This window comes from Oncorhynchus keta, unplaced genomic scaffold (genome assembly GCF_023373465.1).
Source record: "Oncorhynchus keta strain PuntledgeMale-10-30-2019 unplaced genomic scaffold, Oket_V2 Un_contig_2037_pilon_pilon, whole genome shotgun sequence".
In the NCBI taxonomy this organism is placed as follows: Eukaryota; Metazoa; Chordata; class Actinopteri; order Salmoniformes; family Salmonidae; genus Oncorhynchus; species Oncorhynchus keta.
In genome coordinates this window covers 30,676-47,500 of record NW_026281971.1, presented here as the reverse complement: position 1 = coordinate 47,500, position 16,825 = coordinate 30,676, and the positions used below count along the sequence as shown (strand labels likewise).

General features: G+C 47.8%; 3 long non-coding RNA genes across 10 annotated transcripts; all 3 read left to right on the top strand.

Annotated features, from left to right (window-relative positions):
• The first annotated feature begins 931 nt into the window (after positions 1-931).
• LOC127920723 (uncharacterized) lies at positions 932-3,140 on the top strand. The gene is made up of 3 exons (XR_008107134.1): positions 932-1,060; positions 1,118-1,153; positions 2,935-3,140. It is a non-coding gene; the product is annotated as an uncharacterized LOC127920723 (long non-coding RNA).
• Positions 3,141-10,322: 7,182 nt separating this feature from the next.
• LOC127920719 (uncharacterized) lies at positions 10,323-12,673 on the top strand. Of its 8 annotated transcripts, none has more exons than XR_008107099.1 (4): positions 10,323-11,731; positions 11,854-11,894; positions 12,332-12,344; positions 12,513-12,673. It is a non-coding gene; the product is annotated as an uncharacterized LOC127920719 (long non-coding RNA). The 8 variants fall into 8 exon arrangements; XR_008107100.1 differs by lacking the exon at positions 12,332-12,344 and adding an exon at positions 12,170-12,182; XR_008107095.1 differs by lacking the exon at positions 11,854-11,894 and adding an exon at positions 11,787-11,827.
• A 1,628-nt stretch (positions 12,674-14,301) lies between these two features.
• LOC127920720 (uncharacterized) lies at positions 14,302-16,325 on the top strand. The gene is made up of 3 exons (XR_008107103.1): positions 14,302-14,632; positions 15,343-15,680; positions 15,857-16,325. It is a non-coding gene; the product is annotated as an uncharacterized LOC127920720 (long non-coding RNA).
• The last annotated feature ends 500 nt before the right edge of the window (positions 16,326-16,825 follow it).

The window sequence follows — 16,825 nt, the reverse complement described above, 5'->3', positions numbered from 1 at the left end:
AGTCCAATATGTTAAAGCCATAGGTCTCTGGAGGGTATGGAGACACACAGGGCAGTCAGTCCCATATGTTAATGCCATATATCTCTGGAGGGTATGGAGACACACAGGGCAGTCAGGTCCCATATGTTAAAGCTATATATCTCTGGAGGGTATGGAGACACACAGGGCAGTCAGTCCCATATGTTAAAGTCATAGATCTCTGGAGGGTATGGAGACACACAGGGCAGTCAGGTCCCATATGTTAAAGCCATAGGTCTCTGGAGGGTATGGAGACACACAGGACAGTCAGGTCCATTATGTACAGCCATAGATCTCTGGAGGGTATGGAGACACACAGGGCAGTCAGTCCCATATGTTAAAGCCATAGGTCTCTGGAGGGTACGGAGACACACAGGGCAGTCTGGTCCATTATGTTAAAGCCATAGATCTCTGGAGGGTATGGAGACACACAGGGCAGTCTGTCCCATATGTTAAAGCCATAGGTCTCTGGAGGGTATGGAGACACACAGGGCAGTCAGGTCCATTATGTACAGCCATATATCTCTGGAGGGTATGGAGACACACAGGGCTGTCAGTCCCATATGTTAAAGCCATAGGTCTCTGGAGGGTATGGAGACACACAGGGCAGTCTGGTCCATTATGTTAAAACCATATATCTCTGGAGGGTATGGAGACACACAGGGCAGTCAGGTCCATTATGTTAAAGCCATAGGTCTCTGGAGGGTACGGAGACACACAGGGCAGTCAGGTCCATTATGTTAAAGCCATATATCTCTGGAGGGTATGGAGACACACAGGGCAGTCTGGTCCCATATGTTAAAGCCATATATCTCTGGAGGGTATGGAGACACACAGGGCAGTCAGGCCCATTATGTTAAAGCCATAGATCTCTGGAGGGTACGGAGACACACAGGGCAGTCAGTCCCAATATGTTAAAGCCATATATCTCTGGAGGGTATGGAGACACACAGGGCAGTCTGGTCCCATATGTTAAAGCCATATATCTCTGGAGGGTATGGAGACACACAGGACAGTCAGGTCCATTATGTTAAAGCCATAGGTCTCTGGAGGGTATGGAGACACACAGGGCAGTCAGTCCCATATGTTAAAGCCATAGGTCTCTGGAGGGTACGGAGACACACAGGACAGTCAGGTCCATTATGTTAAAGCCATAGATCTCTGGAGGGTATGGAGACACACAGGACAGTCTGGTCCCATATGTTAAAGCCATAGATCTCTGGCCAGGGTATGGAGACCACAGGACAGTCAGGTCCATTATGTTAAAGCCATATATCTCTGGAGGGTGGAGACACACAGGGCCGCAGGTCCCATATGTTAAAGCCATATATCTCTGGAGGGTATGGAGACACACAGGGCAGTCAGTCCCATATGTTAAAGCCATAGGTCTCTGGAGGGTATGGAGACAGACAGGGCAGTCAGGTCCTATGTTAAAGCCATAGGTCTCTGGGAGGGTATGGAGACACACAGGGCAGTCAGGTCCCATATGTTAAAGCCATATATCTCTGGAGGGTACGGAGACACACAGGGCCGTCAGGTCCTGTGTTAAAGCCATAGTCTCTGGAGGGTATGGAGACACACAGGGCAGTCAGTCCCATATGTTAAAGCCATAGGTCTCTGGAGGGTAGGAGACACACAGGGCAGTCAGGTCCCATATGTTAAAGCCATAGGTCTCTGGAGGGTATGGAGACACACAGGGCAGTCAGTCCCATTATGTTAAAGCCATAGATCTCTGGAGGGTATGGAGACACACAGGGCAGTCAGTCCCATTATGTTAAAGCCATAGATCTCTGGAGGGTATGGAGACACACAGGGCAGTCAGTCCCATATGTTAAAGCCATAGGTCTCTGGAGGGTACGGAGACACACAGGGCAGTCAGGTCCATTATGTTAAAGCCATAGATCTCTGGAGGGTATGGAGACACACAGGACAGTCAGGTCCATTATGTTAAAGCCATATATCTCTGGAGGGTATGGAGACACACAGGACAGTCAGGTCCATTATGTTAAAGCCATATATCTCTGGAGGGTATGGAGACACACAGGGCAGTCTGGTCCATTATGTTAAAGCCATATATCTCTGGAGGGTATGGAGACACACAGGGCAGTCTGGTCCCATATGTTAAAGCCATATATCTCTGGAGGGTATGGAGACACACAGGACAGTCAGGTCCATTATGTTAAAGCCATAGATCTCTGGAGGGTATGGAGACACACAGGGCAGTCAGGTCCCATATGTTAATGCCATATATCTCTGGAGGGTATGGAGACACACAGGGCTGTCAGTCCCATATGTTAAAGCCATATATCTCTGGAGGGTATGGAGACACACAGGGCAGTCTGGTCCCATATGTTAAAGCCATATATCTCTGGAGGGTATGGAGACACACAGGGCAGTCAGTCCCATATGTTAAAGCCATAGGTCTCTGGAGGGTATGGAGACACACAGGGCAGTCAGGTCCATTATGTACAGCCATATATCTCTGGAGGGTATGGAGACACACAGGGCTGTCAGTCCCATATGTTAAAGCCATAGGTCTCTGGAGGGTATGGAGACACACAGGGCAGTCTGGTCCCATATGTTAAAGCCATATATCTCTGGAGGGTATGGAGACACACAGGACAGTCAGGTCCCATATGTTAAAGCCATAGGTCTCTGGAGGGTATGGAGACACACAGGGCAGTCAGTCCCATATGTTAAAGCCATATATCTCTGGAGGGTATGGAGACACAGGACAGTCAGGTCCATTATGTTAAAGCCATAGGTCTCTGGAGGGTATGGAGACACACAGGGCAGTCAGGTCCCATATGTTAAAGCCATAGGTCTCTGGAGGGTATGGAGACACACAGGACAGTCAGGTCCATTATGTTAAAGCCATAGGTCTCTGGAGGGTATGGAGACACACAGGACAGTCAGTTCCATTATGTACAGCCATTAGACTGAGACCATCAGAGCCATCAGAGCAGAAACACCCAACACCCCATCTGTTATGTCCCAGGACCACTAAAGGCCAGCTGTTGTTGCCAGGGGATTTAAGGTGGCTCTGCAGCTCTGTGTCTCTATCCACTTCATGTGTTTTGAGTTTGGAAAACTATCTCACTGGGAGGCACGGGCCAAACGAAATGAAATGGATCCTGAAGAGCTGAGCCAAGACTTCAGCATGTTACCGAAGGCAGGGGGAGGCAGGGGAGGCAGGGACTGTGTGTGAGAGAGAGGTAGGGGGAGGCAGGGACTGTGTGTGAGAGAGAGAAGGCAGGGACTGTGTGAGAGAGAGAGAGGCAGGGGGAGGCAGGGACTGTGTCCCCCCCCAGAGAGAACTCTGGGGGAGGCAGGGACTGTGTGTGAGAGAGAAGGCACTCTGGCAGGGGGAGGCAGGACTGTGTGAGAGAGAGAGAGGCAGGGACTGTGGAGAGAGAGAAGACTCAGGGACTGTGTGTCCCCCCCAGAGAGAGAGGCAGGGGAGGCAGGGACTGTGTGTGAGAGAGAGGTAGGGGAGGCAGGGACTGTGTCCTCCCCCCTGAGAGAGAGGCAGGGGAGGCAGGGACTGTGTGTGAGAGAGAAACTCTGTCAGGGAAACTGTGTGAGAGAAAGAGGCAGGGACTGTGTGTGAGAGAAAGGCAGGGGGAGGCAGGGACTGTGTGTGAGAGAGAGGTAGGGGGAGGCAGGGACTGTGTGTGAGAGAAAGGCAGGGGGAGGCAGGGGGAGGCCCCCCCCCCAGGGACTGTGTGTGAGAGAGAGGCAGGGGGAGGCAGGGACTGTGAGACAACAGACTGGTGATATAATGTCCTGCCACCCAGGACCATGAGACAACAGACTGGTGATATAATGTCCTGCCACCCAGGACCATGAGACAACAGACTGGTGATATAATGTCCTGCTACCCAGACCACAGTTACTCCAAGTTTACTCCGATATGATTGTTGTTATATCAATATTTGCACATAATTAATCTCAAATAAAATTGTACTGACACTTCCTGCTTCCATCACAGCTGTCATGATAACTGGATGGAAACGTGGTTAGTAAGATGCAAAAACTAATAGTGTAATTATAGAACACTTGTGGAAACAGAATCAGTCACTCTTTTGTTGCATTTATCTGACCATAACGCAGTGTGAACAGCAAGAAAGTGCTCTGACTCTGGTCAACAACTGTCAGTGTCCTTGTGACTGGGCAGGACTTGGTGTGGAAAGTGGCATGCTGCAGGAGGAGAGAACTCTCTGGTTCTGACATTGCCGACCTGGATTCCGTGTCACACTTGTAACAGTAACCAAACACAGTAGACTGGTGATATAATGTCCTGCTACCCAGGACCATGAGACAACAGACTCTGGTGATATAATGTCCTGCCACCCAGGACCATGAGACAACAGACTGGTGATATAATGTCCTGCCAGAACCCAGGACCATGAGACAACAGACTGGTGATATAATGTCCTGCCACCCAGGACCATGAGGCAACAGACTGTCCTGGCTATTCACACACCTTGCTGTGGTATAGGACAGACAGACAGGAAACATCTAGATGATGAGAAACATCTAGAAACAATGAGAAACATCTAGAGATGATGAGAAACATCTGGAGACGATTAGAAACATCTAGAGACAATGAGAAACATCTGGAGACCACCATAAACATCTAGAGACGATGAGAAACATCTAGAGACAGCGAGAAACTTCTAGAGACATCTAGAGACCACAGAAACATCTAGAGACGACGAGAAACATCTAGAGACTAACAGAAACATCTAGAGACGCCGAGAAACATCTAGAGACCACGTTGAAACATCTAGAAACATCTAGAGACCACGAGAAACATCTAGAGATTACAGGAACATCTACATCTCAGTGGGTCTCCATGACCATCAGCCTGACTAGTGAACATGAGGTTCTGCACCAAGAGGACATGGTGTTTATAGTCAACAACAGAATCACTTAGTGATAAATCTCTTCTCGACAGGCGAGATGTCAGAACCCCACAGCTAAAGAGCTGTCATCCTCCTCCAACCAGGGATTAGCTTCCCCAGTTGTAACCCCCAGAACTCTCTGGTTCTGGTACCACCATAACGTGTCATAGAAAACACAACTCTCTGTCCCCTTCCCTCTCTCCCTCTCCCTCTCTCGCCCAGAACTCTCCATCCCTTTCTCTCTCTCCCTCTCTCAGTGTCCCCTCCCATCCCTCTCTGGTCTCTGGTACCCCTCTCCCTCTCCCCCTTGTAACAGAACTCTCTGGTTCTCTCCATCCCTAACTCCCTCTCCCTCTCCCTCTCTAACAGAACTCTCTCCCTCTCTCGCCCTCCCCATCTCCATCCCTTTCTCTCTAACAGAACTCTCTGGTTCTGGTCCCCCTCCCTCGTCCCTCTGTCCCTGTAACAGAACTCTCTGGTCCCTCTGGTCCCGACCTCTAACGTCCCTCAGTGTGTTGTCCCAGAACTCCCTCTGGTTCTGGTCCCTCCCTCCCCTAACTGTCAGTGTGTTCCCTCCCAGAACTCTCTGGTTCTGGTCTCTCCCTCCCTCCCCCTCTCTCCCTGTTTCCAGAACTCTCTGGTCCCCCATCTCGTCCCCTTTCTCATCTTTTCCCCATGCTCCTCTGTTGAAACTGTGTTTATAAAAGGCAACACATCAGAAATGGATGAAAGCTGAAAAGCTGTTGAAAATCAGCCGGCCACAGCGTCAGAATGTTCTCACTGCGGAGTTATGTAGATTTGAGTAAACAAGTGCAAATTGTTGAGGTTTTAATTAAAATATTTGACAATCATTTTATCTGAAGAAACCCTATAGAACATCTGTTCAGATGGGTTTAAAAGCGTGTCAGATGTGTTGTAGAGAAACTCTGTCCTCCCCCCAGAGAAACTCTGTCCTGTGTTGTAGAGAAAGAAAACTCTGGTTCTGGTACCAGAGAAACTCTGTGTTGTAAGAGAAACTCTGTCCTCCCCCAGACCAAGAAACTCTGTCCTGTGTTGTAGAGAAACTCTGTCCTCCCCCTCTGGTTCTGAGAAACTGTCTGTGTTGTAACAGAACTCTCTGGTTCCCCCCAGAGAAACTCTGTCCTCCCCCAGAGAAACTCTGTCCTCCCCCAGAGAAACTCTGTGTTGTAACAGAGAAACTCTGTCCTCCCCCAGAGAAAATCTGTCCTCCCCCCAGAGAAACTCTGTCCCCCCAGAGAAACTCTGTCCTCCCCCCATAGAAACGTGTCAGTGTCCCCCCCAGAGAAACTCTGGTTCTGGTACCCCAGAGAAACTGTCTGTCCTCCCCCAGAGAAACTCTCTGGTTCTGTCCCCCCCAGAGAAACTCTGTCCCCCCCAGAGAAACAGAACTGTCCTCCCCCCCAGAGAAACTGTCAGTGTCCTCCCCCAGAACAAACTCTGGTTCCCCCCAGAGAAACTGTCAGTGTGTTCCCCCAGAGAAAATCTGGTCCTGGTACCCCCCCGAGAAACTCTGTCCTAACCCAGAGAAACTCTGTCCTCCCCCAGAGAAACTCTGTTGTAACCCCAGAGAAACTCTGTCCTCCCCCGTTCTGGTCCCTCCCCCTCCAGAGAAACTCTGTCCTCCCTGGTTCCTCCCCCAGAGAAACTCTGTCCCCCCCCAGAGAATCTCTGTCCTCTCCCGTTCCCTCCCCACCCCCTCTAACCCCCTATGTTCAGTGAACAGAAGTGACTCTCAGAGTTTCCAGACCCCAATATGCCTTTCTACCCATGTCCTGTTATTGGCCCAATAGAGGTTGAGAACTCTCTGGTTCTCCCTACCCATCCATCCCTGTCAGTGTGTTGATAACAGAACTCTCTGGTTCTGGTACCAACCATACTGTCAGTGTGTTGTAACAGTAACAACTCTCTGGTTCTGGTACCATCCATAACGTGTCAGTCCATCCATCCTGTACTAACGGTCAGTGTGATAACAGAACTCTCTGGTTCTGGTACCGACCATAACGTGTCAGTGTGTTGTAACAGTAACAGAACTCTCTGGTTCTGGTACCAACCATAACGTGTCAGTGTGTTGTAACAGAACTCTCTGGTTCTGGTACCGACCATAACGTGTCAGTGTGTTGTAACAGTAACAGAACTCTGGTTCTGGTACCGACCATAACGTGTCAGTGTGTTGTAACAGAACTCTCTGGTTCTGGTACCGACCATAACGTGTCAGTGTGTTGTAACAGAACTCTCTGGTTCTGGTACCGACCATACCGTGTCAGTGTGTTGTAACAGTAACAGAACTCTCTGGTTCTGGTACCGACCATAACGTGTCAGTGTGTTGTAACAGTAACAGAACTCTCTGGTTCTGGTACCAACCATACCGTGTCAGTGTGTTGTAACAGAACTCTCTGGTTCTGGTACCGACCATAACGTGTCAGTGTGTAGTAACAGTAACAGAACTCTCTGGTTCTGGTACCAACCATAACGTGTCAGTGTGTAGTAACAGTAACAGAACTCTCTGGTTCTGGTACCGACCATAACGTGTCAATGTGTTGTAACAGAACTCTCTGGCTCTGGTACCAACCATAACGTGTCAGTGTGTTGTAACAGTAACAGAACTCTCTGGTTCTGGTACCAACCATACCGTGTCAGTGTGTTGTAACAGAACTCTCTGGTTCTGGTACCGACCATAACGTGTCAGTGTGTTGTAACAGAACTCTCTGGTTCTGGTACCGACCATACCGTGTCAGTGTGTTGTAACAGAACTCTCTGGTTCTGGTACCGACCATAACGTGTCAGTGTGTTGTAACAGTAACAGAACTCTCTGGTTCTGGTACCGACCATAACGTGTCAGTGTGTTGTAACAGAACTCTCTGGTTCTGGTACCAACCATAACGTGTCAGTGTGTTGTAACAGAACTCTCTGGTTCTGGTACCGACCATAACGTGTCAGTGTGTTGTAACAGAACTCTCTGGTTCTGGTACCGACCATAACGTGTCAGTGTGTTGTAACAGAACTCTCTGGTTCTGGTACCGACCATAACGTGTCAGTGTGTTGTAACAGTAACAGAACTCTCTGGTTCTGGTACCGACCATAACGTGTCAGTGTGTTGTAACAGAACTCTCTGGTTCTGGTACCGACCATAACGTGTCAGTGTGTTGTAACAGTAACAGAACTCTCTGGTTCTGGTACCGACCATACCGTGTCAGTGTGTTGTAACAGTAACAGAACTCTCTGGTTCTGGTACCGACCATAACGTGTCAGTGTGTTGTAACAGAACTCTCTGGTTCTGGTACCGACCATAACGTGTCAGTGTGTTGTAACAGAACTCTCTGGTTCTGGTACCGACCATAACGTGTCAGTGTGTTGTAACAGAACTCTCTGGTTCTGGTACCGACCATACCGTGTCAGTGTGTTGTAACAGTAACAGAACTCTCTGGTTCTGGTACCGACCATAACGTGTCAGTGTGTTGTAACAGAACTCTCTGGTTCTGGTACCGACCATAACGTGTCAGTGTGTTGTAACAGAACTCTCTGGTTCTGGTACCGACCATAACGTGTCAGTGTGTTGTAACAGAACTCTCTGGTTCTGGTACCGACCATAACGTGTCAGTGTGTTGTAACAGAACTCTCTGGTTCTGGTACCGACCATACCGTGTCAGTGTGTTGTAACAGTAACAGAACTCTCTGGTTCTGGTACCGACCATAACGTGTCAGTGTGTTGTAACAGAACTCTCTGGTTCTGGTACCGACCATAACGTGTCAGTGTGTTGTAACAGTAACAGAACTCTCTGGTTCTGGTACCGACCATAACGTGTCAGTGTGTTGTAACAGTAACAGAACTCTCTGGTTCTGGTACCGACCATACCGTGTCAGTGTGTTGTAACAGTAACAGAACTCTCTGGTTCTGGTACCAACCATAACGTGTCAGTGTGTTGTAACAGAACTCTCTGGTTCTGGTACCGACCATAACGTGTCAGTGTGTTGTAACAGAACTCTCTGGTTCTGGTACCGACCATAACGTGTCAGTGTGTTGTAACAGAACTCTCTGGTTCTGGTACCGACCATAACGTGTCAGTGTGTTGTAACAGTAACAGAACTCTCTGGTTCTGGTACCAACCATAACGTGTCAGTGTGTTGTAACAGAACTCTCTGGTTCTGGTACCGACCATAACGTGTCAGTGTGTTGTAACAGAACTCTCTGGTTCTGGTACCGACCATACCGTGTCAGTGTGTTGTAACAGAACTCTCTGGTTCTGGTACCGACCATAACGTGTCAGTGTGTTGTAACAGTAACAGAACTCTCTGGTTCTGGTACCGACCATACCGTGTCAGTGTGTTGTAACAGAACTCTCTGGTTCTGGTACCAACCATACCGTGTCAGTGTGTTGTAACAGAACTCTCTGGTTCTGGTACCGACCATACCGTGTCAGTGTGTTGTAACAGTAACAGAACTCTCTGGTTCTGGTACCAACCATACCGTGTCAGTGTGTTGTAACAGAACTCTCTGGTTCTGGTACCAACCATACCGTGTCAGTGTGTTGTAACAGAACTCTCTGGTTCTGGTACCGACCATAACGTGACAGGTCTTCTTGATGTACACGACAGCCGTTGTTCTTGGCGGCCGGTGGTTTACGTGCGTACGGAGAAACGGAGAAACGGAGAAACGGAGAAACGGAAAGGGGATCTGAGAGACTTGCTGCTCTGGCTTCTTGTCTCAACACAGCTTATAGGGAGGAAACCCTGACAAACCTTCTGGAAACATCAAAACACCACATGGTGATGAAGAAACAATAAAAACAGCAGAAACAGAGAGGTTTAGTCAGAGAGGTTTAGTCAGAGAGGTTTAGTCAGAGAGGTTTAGCCAGAGAGGTTTAGTCAGAGAGGTTTAGCCAGAGAGGTTTAGTCAGAGAGGTCCGGTCAGAGAGGTTTAGTCAGAGAGGTTTAGTCAGAGAGATTTAGTCAGAGAGGTTTAGTCAGAGAGGTTTAGTCAGAGAGGTTTAGCCAGAGAGGTTTAGTCAGAGAGGTTTAGTCAGAGAGGTTTAGTCAGAGAGGTCTGGTCAGAGAGGTCCGGTCAGAGAGGTTTAGTCAGAGAGGTTTAGTCAGAGAGGTCCGGTCAGAGAGAAGGTTTAGTCAGAGAGTATTTAGTCAGAGAGGTTTAGTCAGAGAGGTTCTGGTCAGAGTCAGAGAGTTTTAGTCAGAGAGGTTTAGTCAGAGAGGTCCGGTCAGAGAGGTTTAGTCAGAAAGGTCCGGTCAGAGAGGTTTAGTCAGAGAGGTTTAGTCAGAGAGGTTTAGTCAGAGAGGTTTAGTCAGAGAGGTTTAGTCAGAGAGGTCTGGTAGTCAGAGAGGTTTAGTCAGAGAGGTTTAGTCAGAGAGGTTTGGAGAGTTTAGTCAGAGAGGTTTAGTCAGAGAGGTTTAGTCAGAGAGGTTTAGTCAGAGAGGTTTAGTCAGAGAGGTCCGGTCAGAGAGGTTTAATCAGAGAGGTTTAGTCAGAGAGGTCTGGTCAGAGAGGTTTAGTCAGAGAGGTCCGGTCAGAGAGGTTTAGTCAGAGAGGATTAGTCAGAGAGGTTTAGTCAGAGTGGTTTAGTCAGAGAGGATTAGTCAGAGAGGTCCGGTCAGAGAGGTTTAGTCAGAGAGGTTTAGTCAGAGAGTTTAGTCAGAGAGGTTTAGTCAGAGAGGTTTAGTCAGAGAGGTTTAGTCAGAGAGGTTTAGTCAGAGAGGTCTGGTCAGAGAGGTCTGGTCAGAGAGGTTTAGTCAGAGAGGTTTAGTCAGAGAGGTTTAGTCAGAGAGGTTTAGTCAGAGAGGTTTAGTCAGAGAGGTCTGGTCAGAGAGGTTTAGTCAGAGAGGTTTAGTCAGAGAGGGTTAGTCAGAGAGGGTTAGTCAGAGAGGTTTAGTCAGAGAGGTCTGGTCAGGACTGGTCTGAGAACATTATCCTAACTGTTAAGAGAGGTTCAGCCCTCTGGTCTCAGTATTGGAGGACACAGGAACTAGGGTCCGAAATATCACCCTATTTCCTATAAAGTGCACTACTTTAGACCAGAGCCCTATGGAGTAGGGCACTACTTTAGACCAGAGCCCTATGGGGTAGTGCACTACTTTAGACCAGAGCCCTATGGGGTAGGGCACTACTTTAGACCAGAGCCCTATGGGGTAGGGCACTACTTTAGACCAGAGCCCTATGGGGTAGGGCACTACTTTAGACCAGAGCCCTATGGGGTAGGGCACTACTTTAGACCAGAGCCCTATGGGATAGGGCACTACTTTAGACCAGAGCCCTATGGGGTAGGGCACTACTTTAGACCAGAGCCCTATGGGGTAGGGCACTACTTTAGACCAGAGCCCTATGGGGTAGGGCACTACTTTAGACCAGAGCCCTATGGGGTAGGGCACTACTTTAGACCAGAGCCCTATGGGGTAGTGCACTACTTTAGACCAGAGCCCTATGGAGTAGTGCACTACGTAGTGAAGAAGGTGCCATTTGGGAAACAGAAAATATCTTGCCTGGCCAGGAACAAGTCATTCCTCCATGGTAACGTTGTGGTTACGGATCGGAGAACACAACAGTGATGCATCATGGTCCGTTTCCTGTGTTCTATTCAGGAGGACTTTGTTGTGGCGAAACAAAACCACAGAGACCATTAACTTCCCAGCTACGCCTCACCCAGGTCACATGACAGGGGCTTGGACTCTACAAATCTTTCATTGGGAGTATTTTAACCTCTTGTGTTGTTTGGTGGTTTGGTAGTATCGCTGTCAGACAGAGAAATATGTTGAGAAGGATTATAGCCACAGACAGCAAGGTACTAGGAGACAGACAGACAGGCTGGATGAGATCTTTAAGGGCCCTCTGGCAAGGTACTAGGAGACAGACAGACAGGCTTGATGAGATCTTTAAGGTCAGGGCCCTCAGCAAGGTACTAAGGTACTAGGAGACAGACAGACAGGCTTGATGAGATCTTTAAGGTCAGGGCCCTCAGCAAGGTACTAGGAGACAGACAGACAGGCTTGATGAGATCTTTAAGGGCCCTCAGCAAGGTACTAGGAGACAGACAGACAGGCTTGATGAGATCTTTAAGGGCCCTCACCAAGGTACTAGGAGTCAAACAGACAGGCTTGATGAGATCTTTAAGGGCCCTCAGCACGGTACTAGGAGTCAGACAGACAGGCTTGATGAGATCTTTAAGGGCCCTCACCAAGGTACTAGGAGTCAAACAGACAGGCTTGATGAGATCTTTAAGGGCCCTCAGCAAGGTACTAGGAGTCAGACAGACAGGCTTGATGAGATCTTTAAGGGCCCTCAGCACGGTACTAGGAGTCAGACAGACAGGCTTGATGAGATCTTTAAGGGCCCTCAGCCAGGTACTAGGAGTCAGACAGACAGGCTTGATGAGATCTTTAAGGGCCCTCAGCAAGGTACTAGGAGACAGACAGACAGGCTTGATGAGATCTTTAAGGGCCCTCAGGCAAGGTACTAGGAGTCAGACAGACAGGCTTGATGAGATCTTTAAATTCAGGGCCCTCAGCAAGGTACTAGGAGACAGACAGACAGGCTTGATGAGATCTTTAAGGGCCCTCACCAAGGTACTAGGAGACAGACAGACAGGCTTGATGAGATCTTTAAGGGCCCTCACCAAGGTACTAGGAGACAGACAGACAGGCTTGATGAGATCTTTAAGGGCCCTCACCAAGGTACTAGGAGACAGACAGACAGGCTTGATGAGATCTTTAAGGGCCCTCAGCAAGGTACTAGGAGACAGACAGACAGGCTTGATGAGATCTTTAAGGGCCCTCAGCACGGTACTAGGAGACAGACAGACAGGCTTGATGAGATCTTTAAGGTCAGGGCCCTCACCAAGGTACTAGGAGACAGACAGACAGGCTTGATGAGATCTTTAAGGGCCCTCAGCACGGTACTAGGAGACAGACAGACAGGCTTGATGAGATCTTTAAGGGCCCTCACCAAGACTGTGTTCCCTTCACTAAGGTGTGATATCTCTCCTAACCAGCTGGTTAATGTCACTAAGGTGTGATATCTCTCCTAACCAGCTGGTTAATGTTCCCTTCACTAAGGTGTGATATCTCTCCTAAGGTAACCAGCTGGTTAATGTTCCCTCCACTAAGGTGTGATATCTCTCCTAACCAGCTGGTTAATGTCACTAAGGTGTGATATCTCTCCTAACCAGCTGGTTAATGTCACTAAGGTGTGATATCTCTCCTAACCAGCTGGTTAATGTTCCCTTCACTAAGGTGTGATATCTCTCCTAACCAGCTGGTTAATGTCACTAAGGTGTGATATCTCTCCTAACCAGCTGGTTAATGTTCCCTTCACTAAGGTGTGATATCTCTCCAGCTAACCAGCTGGTTAATGTTCCCTCCACTAAGGTGTGATATCTCTCCTAACCAGCTGGTTAATGTCACTAAGGTGTGATATCTCTCCTAACCAGCTGGTTAATGTTCCCTTCACTAAGGTGTGATATCTCTCTAACCAGCTGGTTAATGTCACTAAGGTGTGATATCTCTCCTAACCAGCTGGTTAATGTTCGCTGTCACTAAGGTGTGATATCTCTCCTAACCAGCTGGTTAATGGTTCCCTTCAGTAAGGTGTGATATCTCTCCTAACCAGCTGGTTAATGTCACTAAGGTGTGATATCTCTCCTAACCAGCTGGTTAATGTTCCCTTCACTAAGGTGTGATATCTCTCCTAACCAGCTGGTTAATGTCACTAAGGTGTGATATCTCTCCTAACCAGCTGGTTAATGCCACTAAGGTGTGATATCTCTCCTAACCAGCTGGTTAATGTCACTAAGGTGTGATATCTCTCCTAACCAGCTGGTTAATGTTCGCTGTCACTAAGGTGTGATATCTCTCCTAACCAGCTGGTTAATGTTCCCTTCACTAAGGTGTGATATCTCTCTAACCAGCTGGTTAATGTCACTAAGGTGTGATATCTCTCCTAACCAGCTGGTTAATGTTCCCTTCACTAAGGTGTGATATCTCTCCTAACCAGCTGGTTAATGTCACTAAGGTGTGATATCTCTCCTAACCAGCTGGTTAATGTCACTAAGGTGTGATATCTCTCCTAACCAGCTGGTTAATGTCACTAAGGTGTGATATCTCTCCTAACCAGCTGGTTAATGTTCCCTTCACTAAGGTGTGATATCTCTCCTAACCAGCTGGTTAATGTCACTAAGGTGTGATATCTCTCCTAACCAGCTGGTTAATGTCACTAAGGTGTGATATCTCTCCTAACCAGCTGGTTAATGTCACTAAGGTGTGATATCTCTCCTAACCAGCTGGTTAATGTTCCCTTCACTAAGGTGTGATATCTCTCCTAACCAGCTGGTTAATGTCACTAAGGTGTGATATCTCTCCTAACCAGCTGGTTAATGTTCCCTTCACTAAGGTGTGATATCTCTCCTAACCAGCTGGTTAATGTCACTAAGGTGTGATATCTCTCCTAACCAGCTGGTTAATGTCACTAAGGTGTGATATCTCTCCTAACCAGCTGGTTAATGTTCCCTTCACTAAGGTGTGATATCTCTCCTAACCAGCTGGTTAATGTCACTAAGGTGTGATATCTCTCCTAACCAGCTGGTTAATGTTCCCTTCACTAAGGTGTGATATCTCTCCTAACCAGCTGGTTAATGTTCCCTTCACTAAGGTGTGATATCTCTCCTAACCAGCTGGTTAATGTCACTAAGGTGTGATATCTCTCCTAACCAGCTGGTTAATGTCACTAAGGTGTGATATCTCTCCTAACCAGCTGGTTAATGTTCCCTTCACTAAGGTGTGATATCTCTCCTAACCAGCTGGTTAATGTTCCCTTCACTAAGGTGTGATATCTCTCCTAACCAGCTGGTTAATGTCACTAAGGTGTGATATCTCTCCTAACCAGCTGGTTAATGTTCCCTTCACTAAGGTGTGATATCTCTCCTAACCAGCTGGTTAATGTTCCCTTCACTAAGGTGTGATATCTCTCCTAACCAGCTGGTTAATGTCACTAAGGTGTGATATCTCTCCTAACCAGCTGGTTAATGTTCCCTTCACTAAGGTGTGATATCTCTCCTAACCAGCTGGTTAATGTCACTAAGGTGTGATATCTCTCCTAACCAGCTGGTTAATGTTCCCTTCACTAAGGTGTGATATCTCTCCTAACCAGCTGGTTAATGTCACTAAGGTGTGATATCTCTCCTAACCAGCTGGTTAATGTCACTAAGGTGTGATATCTCTCCTAACCAGCTGGTTAATGTTCCCTTCACTAAGGTGTGATATCTCTCCTAACCAGCTGGTTAATGTCACTAAGGTGTGATATCTCTCTAACCAGCTGGTTAATGTTCCCTTCACTAAGGTGTTAATGTTCCCTTCACTAAGGTGTGATATCTCTCCTAACCAGCTGGTTAATGTCACTAAGGTGTGATATCTCTCCTAACCAGCTGGTTAATGTTCCCTTCACTAAGGTGTGATATCTCTCCTAACCAGCTGGTTAATGTCACTAAGGTGTGATATCTCTCCTAACCAGCTGGTTAATGTTCCCTTCACTAAGGTGTGATATCTCTCCTAACCAGCTGGTTAATGTCACTAAGGTGTGATATCTCTCCTAACCAGCTGGTTAATGTCACTAAGGTGTGATATCTCTCCTAACCAGCTGGTTAATGTCACTAAGGTGTGATATCTCTCCTAACCAGCTGGTTAATGTTCCCTTCACTAAGGTGTGATATCTCTCCTAACCAGCTGGTTAATGTCACTAAGGTGTGATATCTCTCCTAACCAGCTGGTTAATGTCACTAAGGTGTGATATCTCTCCTAACCAGCTGGTTAATGTCACTAAGGTGTGATATCTCTCCTAACCAGCTGGTTAATGTCACTAAGGTGTGATATCTCTCCTAAAAAGGGGTGACCAGCTGGTTAATGTTCCCTCCACTAAGGTGTGATATCTCTCCTAACCAGCTGGTTAATGTTCCCTCCACTAAGGTGTGATATCTCTCCTAACCAGCTGGTTAATGTCACTAAGGTGTGATATCTCTCCTAACCAGCTGGTTAATGTTCCCTTCACTAAGGTGTGATATCTCTCCTAACCAGCTGGTTAATGTCACTAAGGTGTGATATCTCTCCTAACCAGCTGGTTAATGTTCCCTTCACTAAGGTGTGATATCTCTCCTAACCAGCTGGTTAATGTTCCCTCCTAACCAGCTGGTTAATGTCACTAAGGTGTGATATCTCTCCTAACCAGCTGGTTAATGTCACTAAGGTGTGATATCTCTCCTAACCAGCTGGTTAATGTTCCCTTCACTAAGGTGTGATATCTCTCCTAACCAGCTGGTTAATGTCACTAAGGTGTGATATCTCTCCTAACCAGCTGGTTAATGTTCCCTTCACTAAGGTGTGATATCTCTCCTAACCAAGGGGAGAGAAGAGAGGGAGAGAAAGAGAGAGGGGTTAGAAGAGAGGGGATGAAGTGCGAGTGGGGTGATGAGAGAGGGGTGAAGTGTGAGTGGGGTGATGAGAGAGGGTTGAAGTGTGAGGGGGTGATGAGAGAGGGATGAAGTGTGAGGGAGGAGAAGAGAGAGGGGTGAAGTGTGAGGGAGGAGAAGAGAGAGGGATGAAGTGTGAGGGAGGAGAAGAGAAAGGGATGAAGTGTGAGGGAGGAGAAGAGAGAGGGATGAAGTGCGAGGGAGGAGAAGAGAAGGGATGAAGTGTGAGGGAGGAGAAGAGAGAGGGATGAAGTGCGAAGGAGGAGAAGAGAGAGGGATGAAGTGTGAGGGAGGAGAAGAGAAAGGGGGAGCTGCTGTTTCAACTGTAAAAAGTCAACAGGGCAGATAAATGTTTAAGGCTCTTTACCGTCTGGCTTGGGCCCAGTCTTCATGTTTATGGTACCCTTCATAGCCGACACCGAC